At 37.4% G+C, this 16,225-nt stretch overlaps 1 protein-coding gene across 2 annotated transcripts in view; it reads right to left on the bottom strand.

Moving 5' to 3' along the window:
- The window catches only part of DDAH1 (dimethylarginine dimethylaminohydrolase 1), a 159,096-nt gene that overhangs the window by 66,287 nt on the left and 76,584 nt on the right, over positions 1-16,225 (bottom strand). Inside the window, exon 1 of one of the 2 annotated variants that reach the window (XM_044944766.2) lies at positions 14,398-14,516. The exons of the other annotated variant lie outside the window; for it this stretch is intronic. The gene's annotated coding sequence lies outside the window, so the exon portion shown is untranslated. Of the gene's footprint in view, positions 1-14,397; positions 14,517-16,225 lie in introns of those variants that run through there. 2 annotated transcript variants of the gene reach the window in all.

Below are 16,225 nucleotides of genomic sequence, written 5' to 3'. Positions count from 1 at the left end.
TACTAAGATCAGAAGAGATCTTAGCAGTCATACGGATCAGGGGACCAAGTCCTACTAGCTTTAGGAAACTTTATCCATTCACAAGGTCCCTTATTTATAGCATAGTGAAATGGCCTGACTCAGTAGAAATGTTTTCAAGACAAAAAATCAATGATAATGCTACTAATAAAAATTGTTTCTTAGTTTGAGAATTAATAAATATCCTATTGATTACATATATATGGACATTTAAATTGTCTTATATATACATATATATACATATGTATGGACATTAAATTGTCTGTACTCAAGTACAGATAACCAGATTTTATCTAAAGTTTTCACATTGCCTAGGATTTCACTTTTCATGGTATCAAATGAGGAAGTATTTGCTATCTGATGAAACCAAAGACCACAGAATCAATGCGGCTTGGTGCTAGAAGACAAGGGTGAGGACTATGGTCCTATGTGACATTATGTAGACAGTAACATTTTTTGAGGTTTTCACATAATGTAGAGTTAATGGTCCAGGTGTTTTTCAATTTTTTGAACTGATAAAAAATTGAAAATCAAAGGTATTCATAGTGTCTGGCAAATTTCCCTAAAAGGTTCTTTAATAAAGTAGAATCTCTCTCTCTCTGCCCCTGTCTGCCTCTCTCTTTCATGCACACACACACACACATACACACTAACACACAAACACATACATGTGTGCATATATTTAAGCAAGATTTTTGAGTAATCTGTTTGAAGACTGGAGATTTGGCTTCCAGAGTTGATAACTTCTCTTCCTCTTCATTAATATATTTGAAGACTGCATACATAAAAAAACTGGAAAATACAAAATATAAACGGACACAGTTTTTGTATTTGATTTCTAACTTCTGATAGCTGAATATTTTGAAGATATATCTAAAGGAATACAAAACATATGGCATAAGAAGAAGGCTTTCGGCATGAATATGAGGTAGTAAAGTAGTTAGACTGATTTTTACAGGTAACTTATTGGACTCCAGTGTTCTTGCCTGGAGAATCCCAGGGACAGGGGAGCCTGGTGGGCTGCCGTCTATGGGGTCGCACAGAGTCGGACACGACTGAAGTGACTTAGCATAACATAGCATATTGGATTCCATCCTATCATGTCAAAAATAGCCTGAATATTGCAATTTATTAAAAGAAAAAGTAAGTTAAAAATGATTTTGTTCAGTACATATGGGTGGGTGTCAGATTCTGGAAACCAGAAAGGGGTAAAAGAAGTTAATGAGGGTGAATGAACTCTCCCTTGTTAAAGGCAAAGTGTTAGAACCAGTGTAGGCTTTCAAGAAGGAGTACTTTGGTATCCTCTCTTCTCCTTAAAGGCTGCTTTCTCATAAATATGACAAATGCAAATCTTAGCTTTATGTATTTAGCATGTCCACTTTAATAAAACTTTCTGGTAACATAAAGGGAAGAGAATTGTACCTGTTCTAGATGGATTATCAAAAAACAATAAATTAGTACCCTGTCTATGGAGCCTGTGATTTTTAACAAGTAAAAACTCTGGCAAATGAAACACCCTATTCTTGTAAATGACGTAAACATTCAGACCGATATTCTGTGACTTCACTAAGCCAAACATAACAGGAAAAGACTCCATACAGTTATCTGAGACTGAAGAAAATTTATAGTGACAAGTAAACAGAAAAAAGCCACTAGAATAATCCACAGTTAAAATTCTAAATCAAAAAGATAGTTTTTACCTTTACCATATTTAAATTTTATTTCTGCTTTCTTGACTATGCCAAAGCCTTTGACTGTGTGTATCACAATAAACTGTGGAAAATTCTTCAAGAGATGGGAATATAAGACCACCTGACCTGCCTCTTGAGAAACCTATATGCAGGTCAGGAAGCAACAGTTAGAACTGGACATGGAACAACAGACTGGTTCCAAATAGGAAAAGGAGTACGTCAAGGCTGTATATTGTTACCCTGCTTATTTAACTTCTATGCAGAGTACATCATGAGAAACGCTGGGCTGGAAGAAGCACAACCTGGAATCAAGATTGCCGGGAGAAATATCAATAACTTCAGATATGCAGATGACACCACCCTTATGGCAGAAAGTGAAGAGGAACTAAAAAGCCTCTTGATGAAAGTGAAAGAGGAGAGTGAAAAAGTTGGCTTAAAGCTCAACATTCAGAAAATGAAGATCATGGCATCTGGTCCCATCACTTCATGGGAAATAGATGGGGAAACAGTGGAAACAGTGACGGACTTTATTTTTTTGGGCTCCAAAATCACTGCAGATGGTGACTGCAGCCATGAAATTAAAAGACGCTTACTCCTTGGAAGGAAAGTTATGACCAACCTAGAGAGCATATTCAAAAGCAGAGACGTTACTTTGCCAACAAAGGTCCATCTAGTCAAGGCTATGGTTTTTCCTGTGGTCATGTATGGATGTGAGAGTTGGCTTGTGAAGAAAGCTGAGCGCCGAAGAATTGATGCTTTTGAACTGTGGTGTTGGAGAAGACTCTTGAGAGAGAGTCCCTTGGACTGCAAGGAGATCCAACCAGTCCATTCTGAAGGAGATCAGTCCTGGGATTTCTTTGGAAGGAATGATGCTGAAGCTGAAACTCCAGTACTTTGGCCACCTCATGCGAAGAGTTGACTCATTGGAAAAGACTCTGATGCTGGGAGGGATTGGGGGTAGGAGGAAAAGGGGACAGAGGATGGAGGATGGAGGATGAGATGGCTCGATGGCATCACTGACTCGATGGACATGAGTTTGAGTAAAACTCCAGGAGTTGGTGATGGACAGGGAGGCCTGGTGTGCTGCAATTCATGGGGTCACAAAGACTTGGACACGACTGAGCAACTGAACTGAACTGAGCTGAATGTACTTTAAATACAAAACCTGCCTTAGGCTGGATACACAGGTATGTGTTAAATGTCATTGACTGCTCCATTGTCTGTAAATAAATTATTTCCATTATGGTTTATCTGGGGTAAATTTTGCGCTCTGCCTCAACACAATCATACAATGGTATTAATAACAGCTATAATGAAACTTATAAAGGATTACCCAATCCCTCATTTTCACAAAAGGACAGACTGAGGTCCAATTGAATTCCCATTCAAAGTCACAAGCTGGTAATAGTTCAGAGCTGTACCTTCTGTCTCCCAGAGCGGTGGTCAGGGCATCATGTTCTTGACACTGTATGCCCATCAACAACAATGGCTGCAATAGCACCATTCAATGATGGTGCCCTTCTAAGCACTCCTCCTAGATGTTTATACTCAAACATCATAAAAATCCATGAAGTATATGCTATTTTCACCACCATTCTACAGAAAAGGAAATGGAGGCACTGAGAGCTTAAGTAACTTTTGCAAGAGTCTTCCTCCAGAGTCACAGCAGACTCTTGCTCTTAACTATTACATTACTGTCGACTCTTGTTTTCTCTCGTTCCCTTTATTCAGCACACTCTAACGGAACTTATCTTTCCTCGAACTGCTGCTGCTGCTGCTAAGTCGCTTCAGTCGTGTCCGACTCTGCGACCCCATAGACGGCAGCCCACCAGGCTCCCCCATCCCTGAGATTCTCCAGGCAAGAACACTGGAGTGAGTTGCCATTTCCTTCTCCAATGGATCAAAGTGAAAAGTGAAAATGAAGATGCTCAGTCGTGTCCAACTCTTAGTGACCCCATGGACCACAGCCTACCAGGCTCCTCCATCCATGGGATTGTCCAAGCAAGAGTACTGGAGTGGGGTGCCATTGCCCTCTCCATCTTTCCCCTAAACTTGCTGACATTCTTACTCTCCAAGTCAGTGTCATCACTGTCCTCTTAGTCACCAAGCTTGGAACCTTAAGAGTCATCTATGACTCCCCCCTAATTCCTCACCCTTCTCCACATTTTTGTCACTGGAAAGGCTCTTGAATCCATGTGCACTGCAATATGGCCTCATTCTTAATGTTCCATGGCCTGAACAATCACTCAGTCTCCTAACTGATCTTCTCCAATTCATCACACACACTCTAACCAGAGTAATTTTCCTAAAACAATGGAAATCTCATCAATTAAAAAACCTAAGCTTACCTAACATTCACATTTGAAACTTTCTTTTAAATGTTTAAAGCTTTTTAAAAAATTACTCTTCGAAATCTTATACAATTGTGTGAAGTTGATATCATTTTCCTTGGTTTTGACCAAAGATGATGAACCAGGCCCCATGACAGTAATATGGAGTGCATAATTTAAAAATGACAAGCTCTGTTATATAAAAATGTCACTTTTTTCTTATAATTGCACATATTTTCTAGAGACAGAAAACAATCCAGGTAAATACAGTCAAATCCAGTAATTTCTGAATCATTTCAAATTTAAACTCAGTTAAATTCATATCCTTCCCTTTCTTCTCCACCTCTTTTTTTCTCAGTAATATTCACACAGAGCATTTACACAGAACCCTGTGCTGGCTCTTTCAGGATTTACAATCATCCCACCACAGTCTTAGATTTTTGATCACTGGCATAATTGTAGCTGAAATGGTCATACTTGCTCTGATCTCTAGTTATATTGTTCATGCTGCCTTTTGCAACCATATAATCTGATCCCAACTGTAAGATCCCTTTCACTACTGGCTTCCTCCTTTATCTCTCTTTCTCTCCCTCTCTCCTTCTGTGTCTCTCTTTTGGACTCTGTCACACACACACACACACACACACACACACACACATCTTTCTTCTCTGCTATTCATGGTGAAAGGACAGTAAACTAGGGATGACTGTGTGAAAATCAAAGGCCACAGGAGTATATGGGTCACACCACAGTAGCCCAGAATCCAGGATAAGATGTTAGCTATTTCTATTCTACTCAAGATTTTCCATGTTAACCCTTGGATTCCATGAAGTTTGAAGTATCTCTGGGGTTTGTCAAATGGAGCCTTTAGTTTACAATGGCAGTGGATGGTATCTTTGATAGAACCTAGAGGATCGCTCCTCTTGATTTCTTCAATCACATCCAAGAGTGGACATGCATTCTTTTTGCTTGGGAGTAACTCCATCACTTACTTAATCTCAGTCTCCACTGAGTAAAACTCAGACAATAATATGTTTTAAAAAGATCAGAGGTTATGAAGCTATAACATCTAGAAAAGTGACTAGCACAAAATCTCTTATCTATAATTCTGAAATGCCAAATTTGAAAACAAAGAATCTTTTCAATTGTTGGTCAGGAACTAAGATCCCACATGCCTGCTGTGTGCTGTGGCCAAGAAAACATTTTTTTTGGTGGCAAAATCTAATCTGAGTCAACGTGAAGGTATATACAGACATACTTTATCTCCATCTAGAATGAATATAATATATAGTCATTCTATAAACATATTTAGTTTATGAATAAATAATAATATATGTATTGCTGTATATGTATTAATGTGTTTAGTTATAGGTACTATTTCAGACTTGTCTGGATATATTTTGAAATACAGAGTTTACATACCCTATTTCTTAAATCTGAAAAAAATATGAATTTTTAAACACTTATGACCTCATGAGTTTCTGAAAAGGAAATTATTAGAAAGATATTTTTTCTTTGGATATAGAATTTTAGGTTGAATTTTTTTTTTTTTAGCACTTTAACAAACGTCATTACATTATTTTATGCCTGCAATGTTTCTAATGAAAATTCTGCTGTCATTCTTTTCTTTGTTCTTCTATATGAGATGCATGTTTTCCTCTGATTGCTTCTAAGATTTTCTCTTCATCACTGGTTTTCAGCAATTTGATTAAAAGTATCTTGGTTTGGCTTTATTTCTTCTGCTTTGTATTTATTCAGCATTTTAAGTCTGTGGGCTAATAGTTTTCATCAAACTTGAAAAGTGTTCGGCTATTATTCCTTCAAGTATTTTTTTCTGTCCTCTCCTCACCTCCAAATATTCTTTATTTTTTTAAAGTATTTTTTTCTCTCTGTGCTTCATTTTGGCGAGTTTCTATTGCAATATATTCAAGTTCACTGTAAATCCCCATCCAGTGTGTTTTCCATTTAAGATTTTTTTTCCTGTCTTGAAATTTCATTCAAGTCTTTAAAAAATATACATGTCTTGCTGAGTTTTTCTTTATATCCTTAACCATTTTTATGAGATTTTTAAATGATAATTGTTTTAAAGTCCCTTCCTATTATTTCTACTATATCATTTACATGTCTCTTTCTATTAATTGATTTTTCTACTAAACATGGGTCATATTTTTCCACTTCTTTGCATGACTGTTAATTTTTTATTAGAGTCTTGGCACTGTAGGCTTTTACATTACTGGGTGCTAGATTTTACTGTATTTCTTTAAAGAATGTTGGACTATGCAGTCCATGGAATTCTCCAGGCCAGAATACTGGAATGGGTAGCCTTTCCCTTCTCCAGGAGATCTTCCCAACCTAGGGATCAAACCCAGGTCTCCCTCATTGCAGGCAGGTTCTTTACCAGCTGAGCCACAGGGAAGCTCTATACATGTAGTTGAATATCTTTGAGATCATTTTGATCTTTCTGAGTATAAGTTTTAGGCTTTGTTATGGTGATTTCAGGGCAGTGTTTATTCTGGGATTGATCTCTTCTCACTGTAAGTTATGGCACTTCTGAGGTTTTACCCAATTTTGATATCTCTCCATTCTGACTGGTGGGGATATGAACTTTCTCCATTTATGCGTGCATTCTGGGAATTGTTTGGCCTACTTTCCGCTGGTTCTTTCTCCAGCCTTACATACATCCTGTTATGTATGCACGGACAAACTCTTCACCAAAGACTAAAGGAACAGTTCTGCAGATCTCTGGAATGCTCTATGAAGCTCCCTCATTTCCAGTACTTTGTCCTGCAAATTCTACCAACTCGGCCTCCCAAACTCTGATCTTTGTCCTCTCAACTTAGTGAGATCACTGAGCTCTGTTCCATTCCCCCTCCCTCTTCTGTGGCCTGGAAACTGCCTCCAGACAGTAAGCTGGGGCAACTGTAGCTCTTACTTCATCTGTTTCCCTTCCGTCAAGGATCACAGTCCTACACTTCCTGTTGTGCACTGTTTAAAAGCCATTGTTTCATATAATCGGTCATTTTCTAGTTGTTTATAAGAAAAAAGGAAATTCTTGTAGGTTTTCCTGGATAGATGTAGAAAGCTCAAGCCTGTAAACTTAAACATTGTTACTCTGCTTCCCTGACAACCTCCATAACAACATTATATAATATCTTGTAACTTTTTTCTCATTAAAACAATGAAGACCCACATTTCCCCTTTTAACAAATACATGTATGATTTAGAAATTACTTCTCTAAGAATAAGTATAGTGATTATTGATGATTTTAGTGATGTTGGTGTGAGAGGCAGTAGACAGTGACTGTGATAAAACTCCTTTAGTGTTTATTTAAATTTTACTTAAAATGCCATGCTCTAATATAGCTGTTAACTTTAACAGAGGTTGAAAGTTAATTAAGGAGGCCATTGGGAACTATACAGCAGTCTGTGTCTGGACTGTGTTTGGGAAATGGATCTGTAGCAAAGTGATTAATATGCAAATTTAATCATTATATTAAAATTAACAGAGACTAGGTAACATAATGAATAATTGCTGCTGGTTCCTTTTTTCTTCTTCTCTGCAATATCTATTTAAGCCCCGAAAAGACAGACTTAGCATGCCAGAATACTGTTGGTGGAGTCCGAGCCATTCATACAGAGCAAAGCAGCTGGAAACAGAGAACCATAGCTACACCCAGGGAACTTGTCTAACTTGAAGCAAAAACAAATTCAGAATGGCTTCAGAAAAAAACATTCCATTTAGGCCTGGTGAAGAACACCAGGAACATCTTAGAAGAAAATAAGTAAGTCATAAAATAGGTACTAAATTTTATCTTATAATGACCCTGTTCTTTACTAACTTGTTTTTAGGAGAGCTGTCTCATTTAAAAACACACTTCAAAAGAATATTGTCAAGTTGGAAAATGTACCAGTCTCCCCCTCAAATCATTTTGTTACTGGGAATATTCCTTTCAGCTGCAAGGAGGGCCTAACCTAAAGTCAGTTTTCTCAGCCTTGCAAGGAGGCTGTTTACAAGAATAACTGAATTCATAGACAGTGGAATCAGCCAGACCTCATTTTGAATAGAACATCAACTAGTTACCGGTTGTGTGACCCTGAAATATCACGCAACCTCTCCTACTTTTGGGTTCTTATTGTTAAAGTGGAGATTACAATAATAACTGTCCCATAGGGTTGCTGTAATGATTATGTGAGATAATCCATGTAAGAGCCTTAATATAATGCCTGGCATATAGAAAACTCTCAATTTCAGCTATTGCTACTGTTAATACTATTGTTATTAAAAAAAAAAAAAAACCTGTCTCTGGAACTCTAGCTTTTTAAGTATGAGTTATATATAGAGAGACGGTAAATGTTACAAACTATGAGATTATAGAAATAATCACTGATTTGTTTTGTTGTATGGCAGAATCAATACAACATTGTAATGCAATTTTCTTCCAATTAAAAAATAAAAAAGAAATAATCTGAATGACCAAATGAAAGGTAATTATATAAAAACAATTTTAACCATGCTTATTGTTTTTCCTTAAAACTGGAAACTGGAAGCATGAGGGAAAACATTTCCCCTCAACCTTGTTCCATTCCTGAGTGTGTTGTCCAGAATCATTAGGTCCCTTAATAAAGCATAAAATTACACTTTACCTTAAAAAATCCTGACAATTAAAAAAAAAAAAAACATAAGTATCTCCTCTTTATCTGAAAATAACACTCAGGAAAATCCTAGGATCTATTATTTTAGGACAATCAACAGCTCTTTGAAAAATGACAAGAAGAAAGTATCATCTTCACAGTGCTCTTGATGAAGCTATTTGAATCTACTTTCAATATAAAATATTTGGTTTCCTAACTGATGGATGGCTTCTTTGTTAAGGTCCCACTGGCCCAAGATTCACAAAAAGGAATTCAAACAATCCCTGAGAGACAGTGAATTGCTTAAGTTTACAAGATTGGAGATTGAACAACTTGGTTCCAATTCTTGTTCTGATAGTTGCAAGTTGATTGGGCAAATTACTTACACTCTGAGCCTCAGTTTCCTCAGTTACAAATGTTTTTATCTTGCGATGAATAAAATTATGTATATATATGTGTGTGTGTGTGTGTGTATATATATATATATATATATATATATATATATATGCTTCCCAGGTGGTTCTAGTGGTAAAGAACCTACCTGCCAATGCAAGAGACATAAGAGACTTGGGTTTGATCCCTGGGTTGGGAAGATCCCCTGGAGCAGGGAATGGTAACCCACTCCAGTATTCTTGCCTGGAGAATCCCTATGAACAGAGGAGCCTGGTGGGCTACAGTCCATGGGGTCACGAAGAGTAGGACACGACTGAAGCAACTTAGCACACATATATGTGTGTGTGTGTGTGTATATATATATATATATATATATAGAGAGAGAGAGAGAGAGAGAGAGAAGGCAATGGCACCCCACTCAAGTACTCTTGTCTAGAAAATCCCATGGATGGAGGAGCCTGGTGGGCTGCAGTCCATGGGGTCTCGAAGAGTCGGACACGACTGAGCGACTTCACTTTCACTTTTCACTTTCATGCATTGGAGAAGGAAATGGCAACCCACTCCAGTGTTCTTGCCTGGAGAGTCCCAGGGACGGGGGAGCCTGGTGGGCTGCCGTCTGTGGGGTCGCACAGAGTTGGACATGACTGAAGCGACTTAGCAGCAGCAGCAGCATATATATATATATATGGCACTCAGCATGGCACTCTATCCACAGTAAATAGTTAATGGGTATTATTTACTTACAATCTATTAAATTCTAATATGAGTCCAGATAATCCATACAAAAAACTTAAAACTCTGGCTGTGCCACTTTCAACAGTACAGACTCATTATCCACTAAACAGACATGTGTAGAATGGCTGAAGCTGTGCAGGTCTGTGATCAATGCTTTAGTTACTGAGCTGAAGTCCTTTAGTCATGAGGATCTGCATCAGAGACTGAGTTCTCGGGAGGGCAGTAGCTCTATTCTCATGTCCATGGCTACGTCACTACCATGGTGCCTAGCAGATAAAAGATGTTGATGAGGTTTTTATGTTTTTGACCAATGAGCAAGGAATGAATTAATGGTTATGATACATGGATAATTAAGATGAACTCCTTGACCTCAAGAAACTCATATTCTAGCTGGAGTTGGAATTAAATCCCAGAACGGGGAATGGATGCCTGGAGGATTAGGGAGGGAATCTCAGGCAGTGGGAGAACCATGAGTAAAATACCAAAGATTTCTGTTACAGTTGTGTTAACACAGTTTACTAATACTGGCCAAAAAAAAAAAAAAAAAAATCAAACTTGACGTTTTTAGAAAACTTCTCAATTTCTAACAAAAACAGAAGGATCTTTATCGCTTATGATAGAAAAAAGAAATTAGTACATTTTATATCTGAAGTCAAAGGAGGGAAAGGAACATACTGTTTCATAGTCTTCTTTGTCAGGTCAAACCCAATCCTGCCCATGTCCTTGCCCTATTTGCCAGTGATTAGGAGTGTTAATCACTACCCGCTCCTCTCGCCCATCCTGTAACTACTCAGGAAGAGACATGGGATAAACGGGGATCAGACAGCAGCTTCATCCCATGGCCAAACTGAAGAACTGGCAAGGTTCCCTACCTTCCAGTCAGAAATGAACACAGCCTGCAAGCAGGGTGAATCTAGTTAAAAACCCACTCCACCCACCTGTCTCAAGACATTCCACAAAAAAATAGCAAACAGAGGGGAGGGTGTGCTCTGCTGAGCAAAGAGAAAAAGGTGGAACCTGTTCCGTAATTTTGAAGCAAAGTGATCTGCCAATCCACTCAAAAATGTGGCTGACCAACAGGATTAGCTATTTCCTGTTATGGATCAAAGGACCAGAATGGTTCACTGCAATGGTTTCCTTTAAGGAAACATCAGGAAAAGAAATAAAGGGCCCTTGCCTACCATATTCCAAGCGTAACTTTTAATTTAGGAAAGAGAGGATGCTATATTGTTTTTAGATAAAATAGATCCTTGTTCTTCTGCTATAGATAGCAGAAAGCCAAGTGTTCTGATTTATTTCTAACTAAGAATGGCCCAATAAGATAAACTTACTAGCTGATAAAAACCAAAACAAGGGACTACAATTCAAATATCCTACAACCAAAGTTATTTTACTGTTTATTTGTCTTTTATATAATAATCTGGAGGAAATTAGATCATTTAGTTGTCTGGGTGTGCAGTTCTCAAATAGTTCATCTTGGAGACAAAGCAAGGAAACAGTATTGCCCAAATTTAATACATGTTTTATTGAGATTTTATTTTGGCCATCAGGAGTCCAGATTTAGGACCTTACATATTTTTTAGATTGCGTTTATGTCAGGCTTTTTAAAGGAAGAGAACTGTGGGGTTTATAAAAGCATTTTTTTTTTCTTGGTCTATATGCCTGAGTAGACCCAAAGATTTTTTTTTCCTTTGGAAAAACTTGGCCTCGTTTTGCTGTATGCGAGCCACTTTTTCATAATAAAATCTTGAGCTCATTGGTACTGTTCATCAAAAACAATCAAGGAGGGCTGCCAGCAGCACAGTCTACTCTTCTAGAAAATTCTAAAATGCACATCTGAATTAAGATATTCCCCCCCGCCCCTGTATTACTGAATCCAATGAGATGTATCTATTCTAGAAATGTAGTAGAAGATGCTATTCACATCATCACACACGGCATACATGGAGTCTGTGAGAGGAAACTCCTCTTTGAGCTTAGTAAGAACACTTTTACTTATTTTCAGATCACTAACTGATTTGCCTGCATCTTCCATCCTCAGGGTTGAAACACCTACAAGGTTCAGTTCTTAACCCTAGCAGTTAGAAAGCTTAGACTACAATTCATGACCTGGACCAGTGGGTAGATCATACATATCATTTACTGTGGTCCCTGCTCTACCCAGTGGTAACTACTCATTTTCTCCCTTTATCCATATTTCCATTGATTTTAACTTATGTTTTATACATCCTTCTAGGCTATCTTATATCCCTTCTGCAGAAAAAATGACAAACATAACAAGCAGAGATATAATCTATGCCCACAATGTGACTAGAACAAATGGGACTTGGGACAGTGTAGGTAAATGTCTGAAGTTTCTAAAGTTTTATTTTTACAATGTCAGAACATTGGGCTGCAAAGCAAACTCTGCAAGTACACTAGACTGACTCTCTCTTTTATCAGAAAAGTTTGGTGCTGTGTAGAAAACGCCTTCCAGTACTTAAAAGCAGCTATGATAATATACTATGTTCACACAGTCTAACAATAGAATGACAGAAACGTTTTAGTTTCCCAAGAGTCTAGAGCTCTGAAGAGAGAAGGGAGACTACTATGAAAAGTAGAAATTCATTAAAAGTGAAATCTGCCATTATTGACCTTTTTTTTAATCCAGATTCATTCACTTTCTGGGAACACAAGAGAAGGACTAAAAAATTCAGAACTACTAAAGATAGTTCTAACAGCATATATAGAATAGCACAGTTAATATTTACCCTTAATGAAAAAAGGTTGCAATAAGGGTGAAATATAATTTTATTTTTAATTTTAAGATAAGCATTGTTTGAGATATTTTAAAATTTCTCATGCAACCATAGAATCAGATATTGCTGTGTATGCATTAAAAAAAAAGAAGCACTATTACTACCTTATTTGAAAGAAGACATTGTCATAAACTGTTTTAGATTTAGTTCTTTTTTGATATGTTCTGAAAGTGTAGTCTTAAAAATTCACTTATTTCTCTCTAGCAGCCAGAGTCTAAATGTGAAATGTTTTCCTCAATCAATCTTTCATTTAATACCAAATGAAATTACTTTCTAAATTTTTATAGACAAAATATTTTTAAAAGATGGTATGTGTGAATTTCCCACACTGTTTTAGACTTGGATTTATTTGATAATTTCTTCTGAACTTCATACTTTCAGTTACAAATACTAGAGATATGAAAGTGTTTTCTGAATTTGCTGGTAAATAAAGCTGACTTTAAGTTTCATTTCTAGAAAACACAATTAACTAATGAAATTCTTCTCAGAATTCTTGTTTCTGAAATATTCCAAAAATATTAGTTTAGCCTCAACAGATACCTGGTCTCTTAAAGAAACTGTGTACGTGCCCACGGAGGAGCGTCTGTTCCCATTGATAAGAAGGAATCTGTGTCTTTTGGCAGAGGGCTGGGACCTTCCCTCATGGCCTCCTGGAGTTTGAGCTGGAGACTAATGATAGCAAATTTGAGGGAATTTTTTCCTTGGACATGTAAACTCTCAGATTTATCTCAGAATTATAGAAGAGAAGTCAAACAAAAAAGAACAGTTACATCCAAGAAAAACCTGAGAGCAACCATTCAAAATGTGCAATACACACTGTCTTTAAAATGTACTTGAAGGTCCGCTTCTACGAGGGCTGCCTAAACATCCCCAAGCTCTACAATTCAGGAATCTTATTTCCATGCACAGTGCCCCATAGCATTTGCAATTTTCAATTGGAACGCTCAGCCCTTTACTTTAAAGATAGTCTAAAGTCAGAAACCAAAAATACTGATCTATTTTTTCAACCTCCAAGTTGCTCCTCATCAATATAACATTGACCGTTTCTGAACAAACATCCTCAAAACTGGCTGTGGTTCAAGCAAGTCCTAAACATATTAAGGGGAAAATAAGGTCTTCAGAAAAGAAAAAGAGTATGACTACACTCAGCTGGAAAAAGATCTATTTTCCCCCTGATGCTCAATTGTGTATTAAATCAGTTCCGATTTTATTTCAGACCATTAATCTGTAATTTAACACAGTTCTTAAAATAAATGGATGTTTCAGTCTATTTTATGTCAAATTGTTTACTAGAAAAATCATTCAATGGGTAGAACCACAAAATATAGTTTCCCTTGTGTGATTGCTTACAAACAGATATAAGTTGTAGTCTTGGCAACATTACATTTTAAAAACGTAATTGCTGACAATAAAACACTAGTATACAAAACAATTTTTATACCTTAAATCATAACTCTATTTCTCTAGCTGCTTTTAATAGGATAAGAAATCGTTCTGCAATTAGTTTTTAACAATAAATTTCCTAAATATCTTAAAGCCCACACAAAAGAATATGGAATTTTCCTTTAAGAACTGTATTACTGCATTTCACAAATAAAGCTAATCAGAAAAATTCAGAGCAATGTTACAATTCACAAGTATTTAAATTCAATGGCCTTCCTTTCTAGGATCCACTCCTTAGAGGATGCCACCAGGTCACAATGACCCATCACACCCGAAACTTCTCCCGATAGCACGGCAGGTGACAAACCCTGTGAGACCACATTCTGGAAGGCCCTGCTGAGCTTCATCTGTCCTTACCAGAGCTGACTGCCATCAAACTGCCATCCAAAACTGCTTTAGGGAAGCAGTTCCTCCGCAATCTTTTCAACAGATTCTCTGTTTTAACATCCACCTGTGTTCCTGCAGAACAGCCTGACCCGGATTGAGCCATGGAGCAAATAATAACACTAACTGCAACTCCAGACAGAAAAAAATAGAAGTTAATTTTCCAGACTCTTGTGGGAATACAGAGCATGTCTGTTGAAACTCAATCCAAGAGTTCAATGATATTGTAGACTCAAGTATTTCTTTATATTCCACGTAATGGCTTTTCCGTTCTTGGTGTTTTATAACACATGACTGAGCCATGATTTAGAAAGTGAGGGACATTCTCTCTCTGTCTCTCCCACCCTCCCTCTCAAGTTGAATTATACAAAGACTATAATTGCAAAGTGAAACAGTAACAGAAATCTCCAAGAGTTGTTCCATTTGGACCCCTTATTGAATGTCATCACAGTAATTTAAGTTAATCTATGCCGATTCTCTTTATTTGGGAGGAACATCATTTCTTAAGGCATGAGGCCTAAACTTCTTTCCTTTGAGTTTTGCTTTGCTTCATTTTTGCCAGGGAATGACTGACTCTACGGTCTGCCCTTGCAGAGCCTGTGTATTACGTCCTCTGTCACTTTCAGCTCTGTTTTATCTTTTCTTGGCAAGGACAGACATGTATTTTTGCTGATACCACTGTGAAGCTACATGAGGCCTTCTATTTTTTAGGCAGGGGACACTAGATTCTCTATCAGTTCTACACAGCTGCCACTTCGTATTATTCTGAGAGCAGAGATGCTAGCGGTTCTCTTCAGCTTAATTCAACAGATAGGCCAAGTGAGTTCGATTCCATTTGATCAACGCTCTAGCATAACAAAGATTACCTAAAAGAAATAGGGGTTAAGCCATATCTAAGATTACAGAGGGAAATACTCAAACACCTAAGGAAAAAATATTGCTTTTCCCTGACATTGAAAAATTTGCTGTAAAAATATACACTTGGTTCTATAAAGAGTGGATGTCATCAAATGTTAGTACAGACATGGAGATATTTCCTCCAAACAAACACAGGTGTTAGGAAGCTTAAGCATATAAATAGGTCATTCCTTATTTTTCTGTAAGTTTGTTTTAAAGTATTAAAAAGTAATGTTCTGAATCAACAGAATAAGGCTGTACTAAGGTGTGGCTCATCCCCTGCTCTACACTGGGCTGGAGAAATAGTTGGTTGTTGTCTAAAATGAAAGTGCCCTCAATGAAATCCTGCTTTACAGCAGTGAATAGTTAACTGAAGATGGCACATTGAACAGAGGTTTTAAAAGAAGTTAGGGTCCACAAGGAGAAGGAGAGGACCTCATTGAACAAGGGGATGCAAGAATCACAAATGTTTTGCTTCTCTGCAAGAAAGAAGGCGGAGGTACAAGACTCTTCTATGCGCTCTTATCCCAAACTCCCTAACGTGAGATGATCTCCCCAACTCATCTGAAGACAGCTCTGTTGAAATCAGAAGTAAAACAAGCACTAATGTTGCCAGCTTAAAACAAACATGGTTTGGTTCTGAGCTTTAAGAGCATATTGTTATCAGCCTCCAAGAATTTTAAAGAAGCTGAAGATAGATATTTATCCAGACCCACTCTGTGCCAGGGCTAGGATGTTTCTTCATTTGAATCCAACAGGAACCTGGTGTGACATGCATTATTACATTAGAGACGTGGGAAGTTGAGGCCCAAACAACTTGCTCAAGGTCACACCATTTAGAACCTGGGGCAAGCCAGGAATAGAACTGAGGCCTGTTTAACTTCAAAGCCCACATTCTATCTCA

Source organism: Bubalus bubalis, chromosome 6, assembly GCF_019923935.1.
Source record: "Bubalus bubalis isolate 160015118507 breed Murrah chromosome 6, NDDB_SH_1, whole genome shotgun sequence".
Lineage (NCBI taxonomy): Eukaryota > Metazoa > Chordata > Mammalia > Artiodactyla > Bovidae > Bubalus > Bubalus bubalis.
The sequence above is the reverse complement of the archived record's forward strand: the minus strand, read 5'-3'. Positions and strand labels throughout refer to the sequence as shown.